Raw genomic sequence first — 25,985 nt, 5'->3', positions numbered from 1 at the left:
CTCCCTCCCTCCCCCATTCTCTCTCCCTCATGAACCCTTGATAAATTATAAATTATCATTATTTTATTTTATTTTAAAAAAATTATCATTATTTTCATATCACACATCATCCACTATCTCCTTTCACCCACTTTTCTGTTGTTCACCTCCCTGGGTGGTGGGGTAGTGTTATATGTTGATCATTGTGATTGATTCCCCCTTTCTTCCCCCACCTTCCCTCTACCCTCCTGGTATCTCTACTCTCATTATTGGCCCTGAGGGGTTTATCTGTCCTGGATTCCCTGTGTTTCCAGCTCTTATCTGTACTAGTGTACATCCTCTGGTCTATCTGGGTTTGCAAGGTTTGTAAGATTTTGGATCATGATAGTAGTGTGGGTGGGGGAGAAGGAAACATTAAAGAACTAGAGGAATGTTGTATGTTCCATAGATGCTATACTGTACCCTGATTGGCTCGTCTCCTCCCCATGACCCTTCTGTAAGGGGATGTCCAGTTGCCTATAGATGGTTTTTCAGTCTCCACTCCGCACTCCCCCACATTCATAATATGATTTTTTGTTCTTTGATGCCTGATACCTGATTCCTTCTACACCTCAGGATCACACAGGCTGGTGTGCTTCTTCCATGTGGGTTTTGTTGCTTCTGAGCTAGATGGCCACTTGCTTATCTTCAAGTCTTTAAGACCCTAGATGCTATATCTTTTGAAAGCTGGGCACCATCAGCTTTCTTCATCACATTTGCTTATGCACCCACTTTGTCTTCAGCAATCGTGTCAGGAAAGTGAGCATCATGGAATGCCAGTTTAATAGAACAAAGTGTTCTTGCCTTCAGGAGTACTTGAGTAGAGGACCAATGTCCATCTGCTAACTTAATACTAAACCTTTCTGATTCTTTTCCTGCTGTCATATTCTACTTCTTAAATCCTTCAAAAAGGGTTGATTAACAGCATAATTCAATCAATAAACTAAATCTCCTTCTGTGCTCTACCCTACCTAATCATAGGTTCTAGAAATCAGAATATGAATGTTTTTGGAAAAACTTTACTAGACTCATATTTTCACTATCCCGAGGGGATATAGAAGGTAGCATAATAGTATAATATTGCCAAAATTAACAAATTTAAATAGAGTTTCTAAGCAAACTTAGAAGTAAGTATATATCTAAGTGTATCATACTTAGATATGATAGACATATATTATATGTCATAATATACATCTTTAAATTGATGAATTGCTTAGGTGAAAAGTACTTTCTCATTTTAATTCAGTTTCTGGAAGCAGGAGTATTTGTGCATGTACATTTATTAAGTGTGAGACTGTGGAAGAAGCAAGTACCTTTATCCTCATGCAGAAAAAAATATACAATAAGAGGCAGAATAAGCTTCACAGTATGATAAAGAGAGAAACAGTTTAATTATTTAAATTGACAGTTCGGGGGTGGGGGTGGGGGTATTTAAAGGAATTGCAGAGTGGCAGCCGAATAGTACACTCCAAGTAGAACAATACTGACTAGAAATTGAATAGTCAATGAAGCTCGAACTAGGATCTTTAGGATTTTGGTGGACTACAGATAAAAGAAATAAGGCCAAAATCTAGAAACCTGAAATTGGGTATGTTAGAATAAAATTTAGAGTAACTTATCATCTTTTTGCCCCCTTCATTCTATACTTGTGAAAAGATACAAGAACATGTCCAGCCTGATGATGGCTTGGGCAGGCATACCGCACAGCCTTCTACAACAAAGACATGTTAGACCACACGAAACAAGTAAGTATGGATGATCCTGAAGCCTTTAGCTCAGGAGGAAAGAATTGAGAAGCAATCAAATATGTCCTCGGAGAAGAACATGAACCAAAGGAAGGAGAGAGGCGGCAGAAAAAGGCTCAGCTAACTTGGTGCAATGAAGCGCAGTTCTCCTGAACTTTTGAATGCAGGAGTCCATCCAGACATTGGCCTAGTCACACTGGTATGTGGTTCTGAGAAAGGTGGACTCCTCCCTTGTTTTTCCCAACTTCCTGATGACCAGTGTGGGAGCTCCCACCGTTACCCATGCAGTGACCGTTACACCCCTTGAGTACCTCTCCTGTATAGTGTGTGCTCCCCCTCAGGTTAAAGCCATGATCTCCTGGATCTGGCCTTGGTTATTTCAAACCCACGCCTACAGGAATGTCAATTCATCAGATGAGCAAAATGCTTAGTACTGGGTCACTAGTTATTCCTAGACAAGTGAGAACTCCTTCCATGAACCAACTGCCCTGCTCTCAGCTGCCCTCTGAACCAGAAATAATTCCTTCTGGGAACAAGCACCTGATGTCCGTCACTGTATGAGGCAAAATGAACTACTTCCAAGTAAAGTTCCTTGACCACAGCAGCATAAAGGCTCATCAGAACTCCATATAGGACAAAACGTCCGTCTCTCCTGCCTCCGGAACTTTTCCCGCTGTGAGTTCCTTGAAGGACAAAGGGTACTAATCCATAATGGTGTCCGTCTCTCTGCCCCTAAAGCTGTCTCATTTCTTTGTATTGGTGCTTTCAGTTTGATTTTCCTTTTTCTTTCCCTTTCCCTCCTTTAAAAATCTTTGTTCTGTCCATGGCTTTTAAAGCTTTTTTCCTTTCTCTTCCTTTCTCTTCCCTTTAGTTTTATCTTTTCTGGCAGTTGTGTTTTGTTTCTTAACTTTTCTATATTAATTTTTACTTTTCTGTTTTCCCCTCTCGAAGGACTCCTGCTGGTGCGATGGGATACCTTTGCTCTGCTAACCACAAGGTTAGTGGATCAAATCCATCAAGCACTCTGGGGAAAGAATATGTCTGTTCTCATGATTGAAAGCCTCAGAAACCAGAGAGCTGTTCTATTCTATCCTGTGAGTCTGAATCGATCATTGTAATGAAGTTCACTTTTGTTTTGCTTATTGAATGTTTTCCATAATTTCACACTTTTATTTTTCTTCTACCTTTATTTTATCTTTTTTATTATTTTGGTTATTAAAAGAAAAAAATTGTTCTGTTGTTTGTGTGCACTGCTGGGCTTAGTTTTTATTTATTTATTAGCTTTTGTTTTGTGGGGTTTTTTTTCACTGCTTTGTTTGTTTTTGCATCCTTGACCAAATAATCCCAGCACACCTACTGAGTTGGGCCCATTATTCAATCCTATAGCACCCGATCATCAACAGTAGTAAAAATCTGACAACAACCATACTATACAAACAGAAAGCAAAGAATTGTAAAACTATTCGCAATCTCTATTACACACACCAGCAAATGGATGGTGAGTGGCTAAGATCTCAATAATATAAAATTATAAATGAAATGCAAATATAACAAAACTGAAATGACTCAGAGACAACAATTTCATTTCACATGAAGAAAGAGCACAGTGGCTAAAACATGCAATTAATATACAAAGCCCTCGCCCCACCAATAAAACAACAGCACATCTATTTTATCAGGAATAAAAGACACTGTAGCAACTTGATAATAAAATCAAACAATGATACTTAGACATCTTCAATGATTGAGAAAAAAAATAGATGAAAGCAAGACAAACATAGAACTTTAGAAAAATTCTGAAAAACACTAACAAAAATACAATGAAAAGCAGATATCATACAAAGACATAAAATTAGAATCCTGAGGATTAATATTAAGATTTTATTTTTAAAAAGTAATACATTGAAAGACAAAAAGTAAACTTTTATATTTAAAAGAAGACTGAATTAATGAGCTTGAAGACAAATCTATCAATACCAATAAACAATACTTATAGAACCACATAATCTGAAGAAAGCCTAAGATGAGCTTCTACTAAAAAGAACTTAATGTGTGATCAAAAACAGAAATGAAAGAAACAAGCACGGAGAAAAAGATTTAATTGCTGTTGAAAGAAAATTTCCCTAACATTATGAACAAACCACAGACAACATATACCAAAATGAAAATCACAGAGATATATCAAAATCAAACTTTCCAAAATCAAAGACAAGGAAATAATTCTGAAAAAAAATTGGATAATTTGTTACTCCCATTACTGTTTCTTAGGGGTTTGTCTATCCTAAATTCTGTAAATTGAAAACTCTCTTCTATACCAATGTATGTATGCCAGACTAGCTGGATTCGTGAGGTGAAAGAATAGAAGGGGTGATGTAATATATGTATAAATAATAATACATAATATATTAAGAGTTCACGAGGGTGGCAGGGTGGGGAGGGAGGGAAAAAAGAGGAACTAATATCAAGGGCCTCAAGTAGAAAGATAATATTTTGAAATTGTTGACAGCAATATTTGTACATATCCACTTAATATAATGGATATATGGACTATTATAATATATGTAAGAGCCCCCAATAAATGCTTTATTAATAACAAAAATAAAAGATTTGGGAAAAGAAAAATTACCTTAAAAAGGCAACAAGTAAGACTCAATTCTGATTTCTTAGTAGAAACAATGCAGCCATGAAGGTAATGGGATAATGTATATAAAACTCTGAAGAAAGAAAGAACAAAACAAACTTAGAATCATAAACTGCAATAACTTTGTCCCCAAAATATAACGGTGCAATTAGGACAGCATCAGAGGTACAGAAATTAGTTTATAAAATCCAGAGGAGCTTTACAAGATATTTAAAGAACATTCTTTGGATAAAGAACAAACAATAGTGGCTATCAGACTGAGATTAATATACATGACAATTCCACCCAGAAGTAAACTCAGATAAAAAACAAACAATACTTCACTGTCATATTGCACTCTTTGATTAGGGTCGGAGGGAGGGTGGAAATATACCCATATGTAGTAGAGTGGTATTTCTTAATATGGCTGTTTTATCCATCTCTGTAACTCACATCAAGTAATAGGGTGGGACTATGCAAATAGGGGGTGTGCAACCCTAATAGTGGATTGGTCAATTTAGTTACCATACTCCCATCTCATAACAATAAAAATGAGTCATCTTTGACTCAGAAGCCAGGCAAGAAAGAGACCTCAGGGCCATTGGAAGAACAGATTGTGGTCTCTGCATGTAATCAGAAGTAGCAGAGGGTGAGGCCAGAGGCACCAGGGGCTGACCACGGAGACTAGGAAATAGAACAAAGGAGTAGCACCAAGATTAAGAGAATATGCGGAGTACAGTAGTACTATCTATATATATTGAATTGATAAAAGAAAAAAGAAAAAAATGTACTTTTATATTCTGATGATTTGGGACATGAAAACCAGGATATTTTATCAGAACTGTTATTGGCAAAGGATCAAAGACTGATATTTTAAATTAGAAAATGAGTAGTAAATGAAATTGTATTTTGGTCTAGAAAGAAGATAAAACAAAAAGTGAAATAGAAACATTGCCAACATATTTACTTTAAAAAGAGCAACTTAGAACAAATATATCATACAACCAACAATAAAGGCACATGGTAACATTAGCTTTACGTTTTTTCATGTTTATGTATAGTATAACTATAAATGATATATATATATATATATGATTCTTAATTTCTCAAAATATACATGCATTCTCAATGAAAAATGTGGGAGAAGGTAGACTATTAAGAATTTTAAATTCAAAATAAACCCATTTGCAGAGTCCAGATATGCATTTTGCCTCTGGCTATCCCCTCCATTTGTTTGCCAGTGTGTCATCCTGTGACAGCTTGTATGCTGCTGTGACTCTCGAAGCTATGTCACTGGTATTTCAGATGCCAGCAGGGTCACCCAAAGTGAACAGGCTTCAGCAGCAGAGCTTCCAGACTAAGAATAGAGAACTGAGAAGGAATCAGATTCCCATTTCAGAGGAAGAAGCCACTGAGAGCATTATGCATAGCTTCTAAGCTTGTCAGTTACGGAAATCCTCAACAAAGGGAGCAAACATTGTTGGAGCTAGTACCAGAAGATAGGCCTGTAAGGTTCAAGGATATTCAAAATGAATGAAAAGGATCTGATTTCTTGGAGGGTAGTGAAGATGTGGTGATGCAAGTTAGGTCAATCCTGCAGGACTAGAATTTTCAGTATCTTTATTTGCTGATGAGGCATAATTCAATTTAATGAGAAGCAGCTGCAAAAATCTTCTAATGATCATAAATTGGAATGTGGAAAGTATGAATATAGGAAAATTGGTAGCGGTCAAAAATGAAATGAAATGAATAAAAATTGATATCAAGCATTCGTGAGCTGAAATGTACTGGTATTGGCTATTTTGAATCAGAAAATCATATGATTCACTCTGCCAGAAATAGCATAATCAAGAGGAATAACACAGCCACGAGGATGGGCATAGCATTCATTGTCAGAAATGACCTTTTAAAATATACAACGAAGTACAGTGTTATCTGTGACGATAATGTCCACGCTGATTCAAGAAAATCCACTCAATACAAGTATTCTTCAAATTTATGCACTAACCACAGAAGCTAGTGATGAAGAAATCGAAGAACTTTACCGAGGATGTCAGTCAGAAAATGATCAAACATGCAATCAAAATGCATTGATAGTTATTGGAGATTGAAATTCAAAATTGCAAACAAAGAGGAGGTATAGTGATTGAAAAATATGGATTTGATTATTGAAATGAAGTTGAATATCACAAGATCAAATTTTGAAAAATCAAGTACATGTTAATAACAAATACCTTTTGAACTTGAACACAGAAATCAAATTGACTAAATCTGTGGGAAGACACAGAGAGAAGCTGAATGTCAGCATCAAAAACCAGAAACCATAGGCCAGCTGTGGAAGAGACCACCCATTGTTTGTTCATATGCAAGTTCAGGGTAAAGCTGAGGGAAATTAAACCAAGTCCACAGAGTGAAAATATACTTTAAGTCTATCCCATCTGGATCTCAAGAACATCTCAAGCACAGATTTGACACATTGAACACTAATGGCATAACACTTAATAAGCTGTGGGAGACCACCATCATTCATGAAGAAAGCAAAAGGTAATTAAAAAGACAGAAAATAAAGAAAAACCAAAATAAAGATACTCTGAAACTTGTTCTTAATTGTAGATAAGCTAAAGAAAATGGAAGAAAGGGCCAAGTCAAAGAGCTGAATAGAAAATTTCAAAGTCAGCTCAAGAACACAAAGGCAAATATTGTAACGAAAGTGAAAAGACCTAGAAGTGGAAAACCAAAAGGGAAGAACATGCTCAGCACATCTGAAACTGAAGGAACTAGGAAAGAAAGAAAGAAAGAATTGAAGACTTGAATTGCAATCTTGAAAGATTCTATGGGCAAAAGTTGAATGATGCAAGAAGAAAAGATGGAAAGAAGACATAGAGTCACTGTAACAAACCGAACTAGTCCACAGTCCACCATGTTAGGAGGTAGCATATGAGAAAGAACCAATATTCCTGAAGGAAAAGATTCAAACTGCACTGAGTGCATTAGCCAAAACTAAGGCTTTGGGAATTGATAGAATGCCCACTGAAATGTTTCAGAAATCAGAAGGAGTACTGGAAGCATTTACTGGTCTATGCCAGGAAATTTGGAAGCTAGCTACTTGGCCAACTGACTGGAAGAGATCCATTTTTGAGCTATTCCAAAGAAAGGTGAACAAACAGAATGTGTAAACTATAGAACAATGTCATTGATATCACATGTCAGTAACATTTTGCTTAAGATCATCCAACAATTGTTGCAGCTATATATTGACAAGGGACTACCAGAATTTCAGGCCGGATTTAGAAGATGATGTGGAACAAGGATTGTCATTGCTGATGTCTGGTGGATCTTAGCTTAAGCAGAGAATACCAGAAAGATGTTTACTTGTGTTTCATTGATTACAAAGGCCTTGGATTGTGTGGACCATAATAAACTATAGATAACCTTGAGAAGAATGGGAATTCCAGAACCCTTCATTGTGTTTATGAGGAACTGGTACACGGATCAATATGCAGTAGTATGAACAGAATAAGGGAAGATTATATGGCTTAAAACAGGAAGGGTGCGCTTCAGGGTTGGATCCTCTCACTATATTGCTCAGCCTATGTGCTGAGCAACACATCCTAGAAGCGGACTATATAAAGAAGAATGTGTCATCAAGAGATTGGAAGAAGGCTCGGAAGAGAGCACAATATTGCTTGATGAAAGTGAGGAGGAATTGAAACAGATGCTGATAAAGATCAAGATAAAGACCAAGATCTGATGTAGCATTCAGTACGGGTTATTACTCAGTGTAAGATTAAAATACTTACAACTGCACATCACGATAAATAGAGAAAATATTGAAGTGGTCAAGAATTTCAGCTTGCTTGGATCCACAATCAATACTCATGGAGCTGGCAGTAAAGTGAAAAAAATACATACAGCTTTAGGTAAATCTGCCTGAAAAGACCTCTTTAGAGAGCTGAAGACCAAAGTTTTTCCTTTGAGGACTTTGTTGCCTCTGACCCATGCCATGATATTCTCTATTGCATCAAATGTATGTGAAAATTAACAGTTAATCAGGAAGACTGAATAGAATTGATAGATTTGAATTGTGTTCCTAGAGAAGATTATTGAAAGTACTGTGGACTGCTAAAGTACAAACAGGTCTGTGATGGAAGCAGTAAGGCCAGAGTGCTTCTTAGCGGTAAGGAGGGCAAGAGTCTACCCTGCCTGCTTTCAACAAATTGTCAGGAGAGACCAGTGTCTGGAGGAGGACATCATGTTTGGTTAGGTGGAAGTTCAGTGGAAAAGAAGAAGGCCCTCCATGGAATGCATCAACACTGTGGCTGCATCAATGGGTTCAGGCATCAGAAGAATCGTGAGGATGTCACAGGACTGTGCAGTGCTTTCCTCTGTTTTGCAAAGGATTGCTATGGGTCTGAGCCTATTGGATGACACCTGACAATAACAATGCCTTTCAATCACAGTTGAGGGAGGTGAATAGCTATGTGAAAATGTAATGTGTTATCACGATCTCCCATTAGACCCATTTTAAGTTGTTTTGATTTTTAAAAAAATAAAACAAACATCGGAGGGAACTGTGGTAGTTATATAAAATGGCTTGTCAATTTCAGAGGATTAAGAGTGAAGGGGTGGAGCCTAGCTTGTCAATAAGGTCATAGCTAATGATTCCTCTGTGTGGGCATGGTCTTCTCCTGAGGATTCTGGGAACTCCTGTATTCCTCCTCAGAGGCAGGGGACACACTCTCTCACTACTCACTCTCGAAGACATTGCATTTGACAAGACACATGGATCTACACTAATGCCCTGAGCTGGTGGAACCATGTGGAGACCCCTGCCAGCACTGAGATGCCTCTACCACCACTGGATCCACAAGACCTTCCACCTACTGGCCTGTGATCTTCCTGCATTTGGTATCATTGCATGTGTTTTGTGAGTCTGAAGAGGACTTTATAGATTGGTATCGGGCATATGGGTTAATAGATTGGTACTTGGTATATGGCCTAATATTGGACTTATGGGCTTGGACTGGAGCACATCCTGGGATGCTTTCTTAATGAACTATTTTTCTTATATATAAAGCTCTTTCTTACACATATGAGTCTCCCTGGATTTGTTTCTCTAGTCTACCCAGACTAACACAGGAACAAAAAAGTGGATTATGCTCTGGGAATTCACTTTTACCATGGGGCAGGGTGATCAATATCCTTGCTAATTAATATATGCAGGATGATTTTGAAAGTGGGTTGGTTCGAATGCAGTTAGGTTAAAATTTAGCCCATCATTTGATCATCATTATAATCCTGAGAATCTCATGCATACAGGAACTTAATTCTGGGTATGCGCCTTAACTTAGGCTTTTTCTCTATTTATTTTACATTTTTAACAGAGGTGTCTTTATTAAGTTCTAAACAGGACAAAGATGAATTAACTGGTTGGAGGAGGCTATCAGTCTGAAGCTATAAAGGATTTAAAGGAATCAAATCATGTGACAAAATTATAAAGCATTAGAAATTAAGGAAATTTGTGAAAAATTGTAATTGATACAGTCTCAGGCCTGACCATGGAAGCAGGAATAAAATGATATTTAGGAAATGTAAATAACTGTTGGCTAGAAAAGCTCACAGGATTGGTTCTAGGACTTTCTGTTGATCGGGATATCCCAGGTCATGGCTCAGGACAAAATGACGCTCACACTGTGAGGTTTCTGGATTGGGATGCCTAGGTTCTTGCTTCTCGGTGTTGAAAGAATTTATGCGGCAGAACTACATTTGTAATCCAAGTGACTTTAATGAGCAAAAGGGACGTTTCAGTTATTACTGTCTCAAAAATAACACCCCGTTTCAGGAAGGCGTACAAGGCTGCATGGGAACCACGCAGGAGTTCATGACTGAACGCGAAAACCATGCGGAAAGAATGCGGGTACGGGAGCACAAAACCACACCCGTGGAACCAGGAGATTTCAAGGGCCAAGAGGGTGTGCGGGTTGTCAGCTCTGCTATTTTTTCCTCCTGCCCCACTGGCTGAGGGAGGCATGGTTGAAGGCACTGGATGACCCTATTGGCTGAGTTTAAGCCCACCTGTAAGATGTTATGTGCCTAGTTTGTGGCCAAGCTTAGCTTTACCTGTGCTTCCGGGGTCCCAGACTGCACATATTCGGTTTGGATCTTTCCATTGGTGGTTAATTCGTGAGCCTGATTTCTTTCCAACCCCTTTGGTGTCTCTGTATGGAGGCATCAGGGAGGAAAAAAACCCTTAGTCCCTATGGTGGCTACCTCATATTTTCCCGTTGAAGGAGAATGGACCCAAGTTTTTTTGGGTACAGCACAATGACCATCTCTGGCTGCTTCCTGCTGTACTGGAAATGAAGTGAGGTGTTGAGTCCACACCCTTCCTACTCTATTGGGGGCTGGTTGTCATCCACTTAAGGGCCCATGGTGGATGAATTTGGGGTGATCCCAGCACTGGTGATCCTGGTGGTGGCAAAGTTGGCTCAGTGGAAGAGACAAAACAGGTGCACAGTTCAGGAAAGGCTGGAATAAGAGCTATGTGAGGGCAATGCCCATGGGCGGGTTAGTCTCCCACAGGAAGATTTCAAAGGAAATTTCAGGAGATATTTGGTAACACAGGATTGACTGGCATAGCCCACAAGCTTACTTTAATACAGGAATGTGTTATAGCTTGTATTGGCTTAAAGACTGTTGTGGGTTTGATGTACGATTTTCTGCAGAGCACTTATCTGTCTCAGGGTGCCAACAGAACAGCATCTGAAGGTCATCTAATGGTTCACAAGTATACTTATCTTGCTCCATCTGATCTGTGCATGCGGGAGTTGGTTCCTGTAGTATCCGCAGCTTTACCCAAGAATGGAACTTTAAGAGCAATGAGGTTAAAGAGAATCACTGGGAAAGGACCTTTCTAGATTGGCTGGAGCTGGAAACTGGGGAACATCCTTCCAGGCTTTTATAAGAACTAGGTCTCTAGGAAGGCACAATGGGGGGTAGTTTTTCCTTCCCTTGGGCCTAAATAAGCCCACATTGATGGAATGCCTCCAGACATTGAGCTACTCTTATGGAATATTGCTGTATTAAAGTTATTTAAGAATCTATAGCTGGCTTGTTACAAGGAAATGTCGCCCACATAAAACTTCATAAGGGCTTACACATGTAGGGTGACATGGGCTATTCTGAGACACAACAGAGTTATAGACAGTGCATATTTCTAGTTCATCTGAGTTTTTGTGTCAGTTTCTGGAGGGTTAATTTCAAATGTTGGTTAATTTCAAGTGTTGCCCAGAGGATTGTGGTCTCTTGGAGCAATTGAGACAATACATTGTTCCTAAGTGTTGAGAGACTGCCTGAGTGATTTGGGAGATGAAACTAGGCCCATTATCACTTTGTAGTGATTTGAGAAGCTCACATCAAGGAATTATTTCCCAACGTAACCTTTTAAATACTATTAGCATTCTCAGTGCTGGTGGGATATTCTTCAATCACTCAGTAAAGGTGTTTGTGAACACTACAAGGTATTTGAACCCCTAGATGACTGGAACCTGAGTAATATCTACCTGCCAGTCTTCCCCAGGGTAGGATCCTTTGCATTGAGCAGACTGAGCAAGATGCCCCTTTGGGACTGCTGCTCTAGCAAGTGAGACAGTGAGAGGTTACTGACTTAAGAGCTGATGCTATTTTGGCCCCACACACCTGTTGAATGAGCAGGGTTAAAGCATTTGCAACTTCCCACTGTAACCTTTTCGGCTCTAGGAGTTTGCTGTTTTTCTCCCACCATCCATCAGGTTGAAGGCAGAATTCTTGAGTTTTAGCTTGTTCCACTTCCTTAGGAGAGTAATTCAGAAGAGGAAGCTTGTTTGTGGGAATGAAGGTATTTAACAGGGGGTTTGCGTTCAGTGCTTCCTGTCTGGCTGCCCTGCCACTTGCCCAGTTGCCCACAACTTCTGAGTCTCCTTTCTGGTGCCCCCAATACAGCGCAACTTCCAGGTCAGAAAGTTTTGGACATCTTCAAGGAGAGCTCTGATTTGGCCCCATTACTATATGGGGCTTTCCTGAGTGGTTAAGAAATCCTCTCTCTTGTCAGATTGAAGAGTGTGCATGAATAACTAAACATCCATATTTCGAATCTGTGTACAGGTTTAATCTCTTCCCCTCTGCCAGCTCAAGGCCCATGGCAAAAAGGTGAGGTCAGCCAACTGAGCTGACTTACCTGGGGACAGTTGGCTTCAATGACTTGATCAAGGGAAATCATGAATAATTGGCCCTGCACATCCATTGATCTTAAATCTGAGGCTGTCTGAGAACCAGACACAGCCTGCTGCAACAAGTGGTTGGTCTTTAAGGCCTGGCTGAGGCAGGTGGTTAGTAGACAGTAGCTCAAAGCAGGAGTGGAGGGCCTCAGAGTCCTCCCTAGGGTCAGGAAATAATGTAGATAGTGTGATAGTTACATAATCTGGTGGCAATTTGAGACTTGAGAGGATTAAGAGTGAAGGGGTGGAGTCTAGTCAATCTGATCATATCTAATGAGAGATCTGTGTGAGCATGGCCTTTGCCTGAGAATTCTGGGAACTCCTGGATTTTCCTCCTTAGAAACGGAGGCACACTCACTCATTGCTCACTCCCAGAGAGGCACTCTGCGGACAAGACTCATGGCACTACACTGATAGACCCTGTCCCTTGGGAACTGGAGGAGCCAGGTGGAGACCCCTGCTAGTGCTAAGATGCTTCTACCACCACCAGATCCACAGGATTTTGCACGCCCTGGCCTTTGATTGCCCTGCATTAGGCATCATTGCACGTGTTTCATAAGTTTGAAGAGGACTTTATAGAGTCGTATTGGACATATGGGCTGATATCGGACCTTTGGACTTGATCTGGAGTGGGCTGGGGCGTTTTCTCAATATTCAAATTCTGTTATTATAAACTTCTTTCTTATACACATATGTGTGCTTGTGATGTTTGTCTAGTTTACCTGGACTGACACAGATAGTCTGAGGTTGCTGCAGGTGTAGATTGTGACATCAGAGTTCTCAATAAAAGGATTTGGTATTTTAATTGGCAACTGTCAGAAAACCAGTTATAGGTTTTGGCTTGTAGAACTTCAGAGATCCTATGGTTAGTTAGGACTTCTAAAGTTTCTCCAATTGTAAACTTAACAGCTTCTTGGACCAGGAGTGCCGGGGCAGCTATTGCGGGTAAGCAAATTGGCAAGCCTACTGAGGTAGGATCTGATCTTTTTGATAAATATTGTTTGATAAAAACTGGTTGATGCTGGGGTCCTAGTTCTTTTATTAGCACTGGCAGGGCTATCCCCTTCCTCTCATGGGCATATAGAAAAAATCTTTTTGTTGGGTCTGGCAGACCCAGTGCTGGGGCTTGAATCAGTAGACCCTGAAGTTGATCCACTGCAATATTTTGCTCTGTGCCCCACAGAAGAGGGTCTAAGTAATTTTTCCCCTTGAGGCTGTCCTACAGAGGTTTTGCTAGCAGTCCATGGTTGGGAATCCAGATTCTCCAAAACCAGTGAGCCATAGAAATGATCACAGCTGTCTATGTATCTGGCTCAGGCAGCTCCACCCTTGCTCTTACTTCTAGGGAGAGTCCTTTCTTTCCTTCTGGTAAGACTAGTCCTAGGTATGTCACCTCCTACCGCACTAGCTGGGTGGGATCTTTTAGGATACTCTTTACAGGAGTTGCATATTTAGCTCTGCCAGGGACACCTATGTCCCTGATTTCAGGGTTTGTGGCATTTTCCCACTGTTTTTGTGTGGGGATTAACAGCTCCTCTGAAGTGATGAACATTTGGAAAGCTATGGTGGTTAAGATGAGGCCGTGTGACTACATATGTCTGTAGCTTAGACAATACACCTTGGCCTGGAAGAGCAGCTGGACACTCAGGCACTACTAGAGAGCTATGAGAGAGGTACAAGTTGTCCCAGAGGCACCTTCAGGGTTCCATAAAGTGTTTGACTCAGATTTTCCTGACTCTCCCATGATGGCGCCTGTGTATTATGGCAGGAGTCTTGGGAAGGAGGAAAGGAAAGGGTAGTGAGCCACAGAATCTAGGAGGAAACTCACTCATCTACCTGCCACATCCATCCTCACCCAAGGCTCCAAACAGCAATCTCCTGCTGCAGGGCTGTTTCAATCCTCAGTTAGCAGCTTCGAACTTGCCTGGGGGCCACTACCCTCCTGGGTCTTCCCCATAGGACAGAGCACCACCCAATGGCCAGTTTGTTTGCAGTAACAGCATGGTCTTCATGGAGGCCCATTTCTGTTAGGGCAACCCCTTTCCCAGGGGCCTGCACATTTGCACATATGGTACTTAGTACCTTGTACAGAGGTCTTTGAAACCTGGGACACAGTGGGTGTTGGTTAGCAATGGTGGCCAGTATGTGTGCATGCCTACTGTCATTTTCCTGTCCTACTCCAGAGCCCGGGCCTCCTGCTCTTTGTCCCTATTGTCAAAGGTTGTATTGGCCCTAGTGACCATGTCTTCTGGGGTAGCTCCTCCAGGGTCTTGCATTAATTTCTGGAGCTTCTTTGGAATGTGTGAAGTAACCTGTGTGAGAAATTGTCTTTAGTATGTCTTACCCTCACATGAGTGTACTTTTACTGTGGTGCACTTATTCAGGGCTTCCCTCAGCTGCTCCAAGAATCATACAGCAGTTTCCTTAGGTCCCTGGTTGATGGCTGCCACTGCAGTATCGTTGATGACCTTCTGCTGCCCTGACTTCAGTCCATTTGTGATACACACTAGAAAATGTTCCCAGGTCCAACTGTCAATGGGATCATTATAATCCTGGGCAGGGTCAGTTGGAGGCACAGCTGATTCTCCTATTGGATACCTATCATTCACCACATGTAAACTCTCTGAAACTTTCCTAGCTTTGTTTAGGACTCGCTCTTTCTCAAAGTCTGCCAGAGTCTGTGCTAGAATTATCATTACATCCTTCCACGCCAAGGCATAGGGCAGCGTGAGGTGCTGAAATGTATCTATGTACTATTCTGTATTGTCTGAGTAGCTGCCTAAGTTACTCATAATTCACTTGAATTCAATTAGGGTTAAAGGCTTATGAATTATCTAAGGACCAAATTCATCAGTTGCCTCTATCAAGGGTACAATTTTGACAATGTCACCTTCCTTCCAAGCTTGTATAGATTCAGTGACACAGGGCTGTGTAGCTGCACTAGAAGCTGAGAGGCTCTCAGCCTCTGGAATTTTTATAGGGTTCTTGTACATTTGGAAAAGGTCTTTTCTATTTCTCAAGGGAAAATTCCTGAACATAATGGATTTCTGCCTCTTCCCCATCCCTTGCATGAAAGTTTTAGCTGAATCAGAGTAGTAAGGGAAAGTATGCCATTTCTCGGCCAGGATTCCCTGTCACCCAGAATGTGGTGAGGTCAGAAGGAGTTACAGAAAAGCACTAGTTTCCACTTCTTTAGCATCTTTGGGCCAAATCTAGATTAATAGACAGGGTGCACTACAAAATTGTTCCCTCTTGGAACAGATTCCTTGTTGCCCAGCCTAGAAAACCAAAACAGCACAAAAGGTTATGTTGCCTGGAGCCCCCGGGTTTTTAACCTGAGGTTCCAGAGCACCATGGAACCTGAGAGCCTTGGACAGAGGCCTCCTTCCTTGGCGGTGGGTGGGGACCTAGCTGTGGCCAGCTGGCTGGGCCTCAACTGTTCTCTAGAGAACAAACCAGGAATTTGGGTGCCCTGGCTGGGGTGGCTTTTCAGGGCCTTTGAAGGGGTTTACTGGCCTGGGTGATCCACTAGGACCCCTAAAGATGGTGGGGGCTCTGTTGAATGGCTCAATTTGAATGCAGTCACTCTAAGGAAATCGGAATTCTTGGTTGGGTATGTATAAACCCAGCGGGATTGTTCCAAGTTGCTGAACAGCCCTGTATACGGGCCCATCCACTGTGTGGAGGCAGGAGGCACAGTTGTACTTAAAACACCTCTTGAGTGATCTTGGAAACAACAGGATTAGCAATTGTTTAGTGATGTTACTTCCACAATGCCTTTCGCCAAAGCATGGCGAAGGGGAAACAATGGTAGGAAAACAAACAACAGACACAAAACAGAGCTGAGCTCAAGGAAACAAGCCATTTCCTTTTATCTGGTTTATCTAGAATCTGGGGGAACTGGTAGGACCAGGGAACAAACCTGAGCAGACAGGGGAAGGAAAACTTGGGGGACCAACCATGCGAATCAGGCGGGACTAGCCTGAAAAAACAGAAAGGAACGAGGGAAAGCCAATCTGGAAGGGAAGGGAAGGAACCAGCTAGCTAAGTCTCTGTCCCCAGGACCAGGTGGTTGGAGCAAGAGAAGGATCTTGAAATACCCTCTTGGCAAGGCCAGCAGAGGACCGGTGTTCAGTATTCTGCAAAAGAGAACAAGGATGGAATCGGGGGCCTGAGCAGAGAAAGTGTGGGGAGCAGGTGTGCTCCAGAAGGACCATCCGATTTAAAGAGCACTTAAACCGCACAGCACTGTGGGCGGCATTTTGCGGGTTACCAGGGAGGCAGCAACAACAGCATATTGTGCCAGAAAAGCAAAGGAATGCAGAAGGGTGCATTGGGTGGTGGGGGTAGAGTGTGGGGCCTGCACGCAGCAATCTTCTGGACGCAGCACTACCGGAAATGGAGCTTAGAAATGCACAGGAGATTAGAAAGACAGTCGTGTGTGTTGGGAGGGGGTGGGGGCGGTGCGGTATAGGGTAAAGGTTTTCAGCAGCTATCTTACCAGAGTACATGTTAACAATAGTTGTATGTGGCCTAGAGTGTGGCCAAGCTGGGTTTAAGGCAGTGGTTCTCAACCTGTAGGGCGTGACCCCTTTGGGAGTCGAATGACCCTTTCACAGGGGGTCATCTGATGCTTAACAGTAGCAAAATGACAGTTATGAAGTAGCAACAGAAATAATTTTATGGTTGGGGGTCACCACAGCATGAGGAACTGTATCAAAGGGTCGTGGCCTTAGGAAGGTTGAGAACCACTGGCTTAGGGGGTCCTAGTCTATGCATGTTCCATTTGGATCTTTCCATAGGTGTCTAATTAGTGTGCCTGCTTCCTTTCCAACCCTTTTATGTGGCCCAATGCAGGCATTGGGGAGACAACCCATTAGGCCCTATTCTGAACACCTAGCTGGCTGAGGAAGTAGCAGCAATCTATTCTGAAGTAGCTACTGCCTGAGAGCGAAGAGTCACGCATACATTGCTGTTCAAGGGTCAGAAAACAAATTTATTTTCAGTGTGGCTGAATTTATGCAGACATTCAAAACAGATTTGGGTCTTCTTCCACAAACCCATTTCTTAGAATTTAACTCCAATAGATTCCATCCTTTGACTATGGATTTTGTCATAAATCCCCTGATCAAATTCCTGTTCGTGTGTTTTCTTCTGCATGGACTGGCGAACAGCTCACCTGGATGACTTCTTGTTTTATGAGAGTCTTTAAGACGCCAGACACTATTCTGTCAGAAAGCCAGGAAGCCTCCACTGTACTATATTACGGCACCCATTTTACATCATAACCTCATAAGGGAATTTTAGCATTGGCCATATCATAAAAACTAATTACGTTTGCTTAGGTTTCATGCCTTAAGGTGGAACTTCAAATCCCTTCATAGAAAAAAAAATATATATCCTATGAAATGAACCATACATATGTGCATATATATTGTTCATTTTATACATAATGTTATTTCACAGGAAAAATTATGCTACAAGTAACCTCCACAGAACATGTGATAATTCTAATACTAATAGAATCATACTAGCAAGCAATACAGATTTAACATATTAATGAGGAAAACATAAAGGAAACTGTTTTGACTAAAATGCTTGTAACAATTCACTTATACAAATTAACAAAACTAAAATGATAAAATGAGACTAAAAACAATGAGAGCCATAGAAAAATACATTTTTTTAGACAAAGATTTTCATTTATTTTTGACTTCTCATCAAAGTTTTATATTTCATTTCCTTTATGTATACATATATTTTTAATTTTAGCTGTTTTACTGACATTTAATTCACTTAATTCATATATATATATATATATATATATATATACATATATATTCAATCATTTTATTAGGGGTTCATACAACTGATCACAATCCATCCATCCATCCATTGTGTCAAGCACATCTGTACATTTGTTGTCATCATCATTCTCAAAACATTTTCTTTTTACTTGAGCCCTTGGTATCAGTTCCTCATCTTTTCCCTCCCTCCCCTATGAACCCTTGATTATTTATAAATTATTATTATTTTTTCATGTCTTACACTGACCAATTTCTCCCTTCACCCAGTTTTCTATTGTCCATCCCCCTGGGAGGAGTATTACATGTAGATTATTGTGATGGGCTCCCCCTTTGTCCCTCACCTTCCCTCTCCCTTCTGGTACCACTAATTTCATTATTGGTCCTGAGGGGTTTATCTGTCCTGTATTCTTTGTGTTTTCAGCTCTTATTTGTACCAGTATATATCCTCTGGTTTAGCTGGATTTGTAAGGTAGAATTAAGATCATGATAGCGTGTGTGTGGGTGTGTGTGTGTGTGTGTGTGTGTGTGTGTCTGTGGGGGGCGGGGGAGAAGCATTAAAGAACAATGTTTCATTGTTGCTATACTGCACCCTGATTGGCTCGTGTCCTCCAAGTGACCCTTCTGTAAGGGACGTCCAGCTGCCTACAGATGGGCTTTGGTTCTCCACTCTACACTTCCCCTCATTCACAATGATATGATTTTTTGTTCTTTGATGCCTGATACTTGATCTCTTTGACACCTGGTGTGCTTCTTCCATGTGGGTTTTGTTGCTTCTCAGCTAGATGGCTGCTTGTTTATCTTCAGACACTATATCTTTTGAAAGCAGGGCTTTCTTCACCACATTTGCTTATGCACCTGCTTTATCTTTAGCGATCATGTTGGGAAGGTGAGCATCAAGGAATGTCAGGTTAATAGAACAATGTTCTTGCATTGAGGGAGTACTTGAGTAGAGGCCAAATGTTCATCAATTTACCAGACACATACATTCCTGAGGTGAGGTGCAGGTAATATGACAGAGACCACACCAAATCCAGGGATACATATGGTAGCCAACTAAAAAGGAGGGGTGGGGGGAAGACATGGGTAGCGTGGGCACAGGGCACTAACCCACTCAAGGGGAGGGTATTGTTTATATTTCCACAGGGAAAGAGGTACCAGACTTCTTCAACCCGGCGCTCCAAAACATGAATGCAACATACTGGCATAAAGCTAGGGGCCAATAGAAAGGTCTGAAGGGATGGCCCAAATCCCAGGTATGTGGACAGCCCCCCTCTCTGCAGAAGAATTCACTTCAGAGGACAGCACTGAAGCTATAGTTCAGGGGAGAGGGACATTTCTGATCAGAGCACACAGGAGCAAATGAAGGGAGAGGAAGAGAGAGTGGAGCACATCCTGGCCCACCAAGGCCTAAGGAGGTTATTCCTGCTCAGAGCAGCCAAAGCACAGAGAGGACCATAGGGCTGGCCCCACTGAGACACAACATCCCTTGCTGACCCATAGCACAACGGAGGACAACACTAGAAACAATGTGCGGGAACTGCCCCAGTCTGACCGCATCACACTGATGCGAAACGCTAAGGGTGCACAACAAAACAGCAAGGGTAAGAGAGCAACCATGGCTCCCAGGGAATACCAAAATTAGACTGAGGCCAGAGTGTGGCACCCCATCAGAATCGACCAGAAAACACTACTAAAGTTCAACAAACAGACATTGAACTGTTTACAGGCTTTTATTTTTTGTTGTTTTTGTTTTTGTTGTTGTTTTGTTTTCTCTGTCTTGTTTTTTGTGCATATTATTATTTCTGCAGGTCTATCTAGATAAGATAGGTGGGATAAACAATCTGGAGCAGAAAACAACAGGACCAATGGTTCTGGGGGACATGGGAGAGGGGGAGGCAGGGCAAGGAAGTGGGTGTTAACAAGCCCAGAAACAAGGGAATAAGTGATCCAAAATCGATGGTGAGGAGGGTGTAGGAGGCCTGTTAGGGCTTGATCAAGGGGAATGTAACCATAAGGAATTCCTGAAACCCAAATAAAGGCTGAACATGATAGCAGGACAAGAGGAAAGTAATAGGAAATAGAGGAAAGAACTAGGAGGCAAAGGGCATTTATAGAGATCTAAATACACTCATGTGCATATGTAAATATATTTTTATATGAAGGGTAGGTAGATCTATGTGCATATATTTACAGAAAAATACTTTCAATGGCATTCATTCACTAATGCAAAACTATTAGTCTATATAACTTGCAGCATATAAATGAAAGGAGAGAATATGAAAATAGAAAAATATAACAAGCACAATTCATGGAGCATCAAAGGCAATAAATAATTGAGAAATTTCTAATCACCTCAAGGTTCCTGACTTTCAGAAAGCAGTCCTCAGCATTTTCCCTCTAAGTCTATTTCGGCTTCAAGTTCAAATTAGTGCTAGTGTCCCTTTAATGTACAACAGGTGTGTTTAAAATAAAATTCAGCAAAGTAAAATGTTGAGAGAGTAAAATAAAGATCCAAAGGAGCATCTTTAGTTTGGTTGTTAAGTAGTTGGCTGCTCACTGAGAGTCAACAATGGGAACCCAGCATGTGGCGCTATAGTTCTGTGAAGATTAAGGACACTGAAACCATAAGGAGAGCCCTGTTCTACCTGGCTGCTAAGAGTCACAATCAACTACATGGCAATGGGTTAAAAGCAAAGGTTCAAACTGCACTGTTCCTCATAGAAAATAAGATAGAGAATAGCAAAAAAATCCAAAACCACAGCCAATGAGTCAAACCTGACTCATAATGACTGTATAGAACTGAGTAGAATTGCTTCTTAGGGGTTTCTGAGACTCAATATTCTCCACAACAGTCTCATCTTTCTCTTAAAGGGAGGTTGGTTGGTTAGGATCACTCACCTCACAGTTAGGAGCTCAGTGTATGTCCCATTATGCCACTGAGGCTCTTTGAAAGATGTTTTAATTTAAAAAATTTGGAATATTCTTGAAAGAAGTAGAGAAGGATTCTGAATCTTTGGGTCACTACATAACACAATTAGCAAGAAGTAGGGCTGTAATTTTTCCAAGCAACCTACCTCCATTCTCTTCCACTCCATGATTATTGCTCAGTGTTGACATACTTTCTTAGAAGGAATTTGGTAAGTAGAGAATTCAATCTAGAAAGAATGTTATGATAAAATCAATATTGACAAAATTGGTAAATATGTGTGTAAAACTGGATATTTTTACCAAAACTATAACAAAGTGATAGGCAGTAATAGATGTGACACTAAAACGTAAGTCAACATAAGTAAAGGTGAAAATTATATTTCATTTTTGGCATATTGAAGGTGAATATGTGGAACTTATGTTACCCTAAAATTTAGCAGAGATGGAGTGATTGATTTACAAATCAGTAGGGGTTGAAGGAGAGTGAGTTTAAAGAGAACTTAGTATATTATAAAGCAGGCAAATAGAATAACAGCAATAACAAAGAAAAGATTACTAACTAGGTGACATAAACAGCATTTCAGAATTAATTCAAATCATTCCAATAATCAAAATAAGTTAGAAATTAAATTTAATGGTGTGTGTGTGTGATCATTCCTTCCTTTCTAAATTCTCTAATATCCGAAGAGATTGATTCATAATATGTGTTCGTCCAGGTAGACTAGAGAAACAAATCCATAAACATGCATATGCGTATAAGGAAGAGGTTTATATACAAGAGCAATTGAACATTGAGAAAATATCCCAGCCCAGTCCAGATCAAGTCTGTAAATCCAATATTAGCCCATATGTCTGATCACAATCTATAAAGTCCTCTTCAGACTCACAAAACACATGCAATGATGCCGAATGCAGGATGGTCACAGGCCAGTGGGTCGAGGGTCTTTGGATCCAATGGTGTAAGCATCACAGCACTGTCAGGGGTCTCTACATGGATTTTCCAGTTTTGGAAGAAGCTGGTTGCATCAGGATAGGTCCATGCGGCTTCTCCAGGTCAGGGCACTAGTTCCATGTTTCATATCAGCTGCAATGTGCAATGTCTCCCAGGGATTGAGCCGAGAGAGAGTGAGAGAGAGAGAGAGAGAGAGAGAGACTATCTGGGAGGAAAGTCCAGAGCTCCCAGAATTCTCAGGAGAAGCCCATGCCTACACAGAGGTTTCATTGGCTATGATCTGATTGACAGACTAGACTCCACCCCTTCACTCTTAAGCCTTTCTAAGGTCCCAAATTGACAACAGATTATGTAACTACCACATAATACAACCAAGCCCTGCCTTATTAACATAACTGGCTCTAATTCTGCTTTACTAACCTCGTAGTCACCATTGGGATTCTATTGATGAGCAACCTTATAGGCAGGGAGGACTTCTTTCTAGGGTTTCTGAGTCTGTAAATCAGTCTCCTCTTTCTTCATGGAACAACTGATGGGTTCAAATGCCCACCTGGGCTCCTCATTAACCTACTAGAAACCCACAGAGTATATGTGATTACATAACAATATAACAAAGAAAGGATAATTACTTAGCCCTGGGAATCAGGAATTAGACAAATTGACACATGAAGCAATAGAATCTCAAACAAAAGGCAAACCTATCTATCAATAACTTAGGAGTGAGTATGTATACACACATATATCTCACTTCCATTACATCAATCCTGAAGCTTGGTGAGAAACGCTCTAGGCTGGGTAGAACTGCTGGTGTGGGTTCGCTGGGCTGTGAATCTTTCCCAGAGCTGCAAACCTATCTTTCTCCAGCAGAGAGGCCTAGGGACATTGACAGCTGACCTTGTGGTTAGCAAGCCGATGAATAGTCCATTACCTACCAGGGTAGAGCTCATTATATATTGCTACAATATATATAATTCAAAAATTTGTATTGCTACAAAATATTATAAACCTTTATTAAGCATTAACTACCAAAATTTAAACCTATTATTTTTCCACATCTATGTCTATGTTGTTAGGAGCTAGAAAATCTGTTCCAACCCACAGCCATCACCCTAAATGACTTTAAAGAGGTTTTGTTTGTTTTGTTTCGTTTTTTGCAGCTGATTTACTCATTGCAATATATTAATTTAATTTTTGACTGTTTACACAGGTATTGCTTATACATTCAAGTAAAAGATAATCCTTGGTAACACCAATCTTATCTCTGTTCATCACAATATTATACATTGGTTCACTTTTGAGAATGATTCTTTTGTTCTCATTGAGATGTAATCTATACTGAAGGTTGTAGTCTTTGATATTCATCAGTAAGTAATCCAAGTGCTCCTAACTTTCATCAAGCAAAGTCACATTATTTGCATATCACAGTTTATTAATGAAACTTTCTTCAATTCTGCAGTCTCATTCTTCTTCATAAAGCTCAGCTTCTCAGATTGTTTGCTCAGGGTGATCTTTAGGGATTATATCAATAGACACTCCTGCTCATGGGTGAAGTCAAACCTCCCGATCAAGTTGCAGTCTGATGATACCTCCTGGATGTCATACACTTTGTGTATAAGAAAAAGGCAAAGAGAGATTATTTATCTCTCTATTTTGCCTTCCTGCCTGCTGGGATCTATGCCTGCCTCAAGGGGTGACTCCATAGGGGCCCCCAACCTTGAGAGCTGTTGATGCCCTGCCATGAGTTCACTGAACTTGAATGGCTGTGACTCTGCACTCCCACAGCCTTTGACAATCCTGCCTCCGACTTCAGTTTTCTGAACCACCAGCCTGAAGCTATAATTCAGAAGAGGGATTTATAGACTAGCATCAGACGTGGGGGCTTGAAGTGGACTGGACTGGGATGCCTTTTGATATGTAATTACTTCTTGATATAAAGCTCTTTCTTAGGCATCTAAGAGTATCAAGGGATTTCTTTCCCTAGATGACCTGGCATAGCACACTCAGCATGTACATTGAATATATTTTATGAAAGGATAAAACCTAAACACACAAGTTTTATAATATTAAATCAGGCAATATCTCCTTGTTCTATTTGAATGGCTGGCCCTAAATCTATGTACAGGTTCTTCCAGATGAGCACAATGAAATGTTCTAGAATTCCCTTTCTTCACAATGTTATCCATAATTCGTTATGATTCACACAGTTAATAAACCACAAGTAACCAACTTTCTTGTATTTTCTGCCTGAGGAAGTTAATATATAGTGCTATTTTCTAATTATTTGTCTTATTTTTTCAAATCAAGTTTAAAAGCCTTGAGAAGAATGATTGCCTTTTCTCAGTATTCACCCAAGAAACACCAAAGACAGCTGTGTGTGCTTACGTACATTCTGACTCATGTCAACCCTATGAGTTCAGAGTAGTCATGCTTTTCAGAATCAAGTCACCAGACCGCTCTTCTAATGCAATTCTTAGTGGACTCCAACCTTTAACCTTTTGGTAAAAGCTGAGTGCTTTAGTTATTTTTATCACTCAGGAACGCCAAAGTTATATAAATGCCCAGGAATACCTGCGGAGACAATGGAACTAATCAAGCCTATTTATTTGCCCCCACATGATAATGAAATGTAACGTTCTAACCAACCAAATCCTAGAGATTACCTAAGTTTTTGCTGTGGCTGTTGTTAGTGGCTCTGCAGTCTGCTCCGAGTGAACTGTCCTTTGTGTGTCAAGTAGAACCCTCCTTCGGGCAGCAGATCACCACACCTTTCTGAGGTGGCAGCAAGTGCATTTGAGCCATCAATCTTTCAAATAGTAATCAAGCACTTAACCTGTATATGCTTCCCGGAACTCCTGAACTACCTTACACATCGCTATAAATAACAAGTAGATATAATTAATTTTGTTGCAGTACCTGGTAAAGTTTGTTGCTATTAAACTTTTTTGTTTGCTTTGAATGTAGAAAAAAGTAACAGTTTATTATTTATCTATTATTGCTTGGTACCTGAGAGACCCTTCACTACTACCAGAGAATTGTGGAGCCATATATAAGTTTAGTTTATTATTCCAAAACATTTCTCAGACAACAGCTTGGTAAAAATACTGTTTCCATTGTAAAAAAAAAACTGTGTTCATAAAGATTAGAAAATGTCATTTTAATAAAGAACCAGTCTCCTTCCTTTGATAAGCATGCCTTTAGGAGATTTGATCCCCAGTACAATGGTTTTCTGTGTGGATTGGTACACAAGAGCCCTGGAGCGGGATTGTGCTATACAGGAGTGCACTGATGCAAGAATGCTTGAGAATTAAAAAAGAAAATGGAATTTTGATTTCAAGGTAGTATTCTTTTTTTTTAAATTTACTTCAGAATTAGTTCAAAGCTTGCCCTGCCTCTCTACTGATTTTAACCTGAAGTCATGAAAATAAAATTTAGTTGAACCAATTCTCCCTACTATAAGTGAAGTTTTTTGAAACTTCTGTTCCTTTTTCCTAGAGGAAATAATCCTTAAAGTTTATGATATATCGCTGGCATGGATTAGCATAGTCTACCGAGGCATTGTTGCTAATAAAAGTAGTACTACATATTCATAAACTGTTGACGTCTTGATAAAAAGTTGTTTTCCTTTTTTATTGTTTTGGGGAAACTTTCCCACTATATCAT

This window comes from Echinops telfairi, unplaced genomic scaffold (assembly GCF_000313985.2).
Source record: "Echinops telfairi isolate 266 unplaced genomic scaffold, ASM31398v2 ScPeMD7_7467;HRSCAF=8505_1, whole genome shotgun sequence".
NCBI lineage: Eukaryota > Metazoa > Chordata > Mammalia > Afrosoricida > Tenrecidae > Echinops > Echinops telfairi.
The sequence above is the reverse complement of the archived record's forward strand: the minus strand, read 5'-3'. Positions refer to the sequence as shown.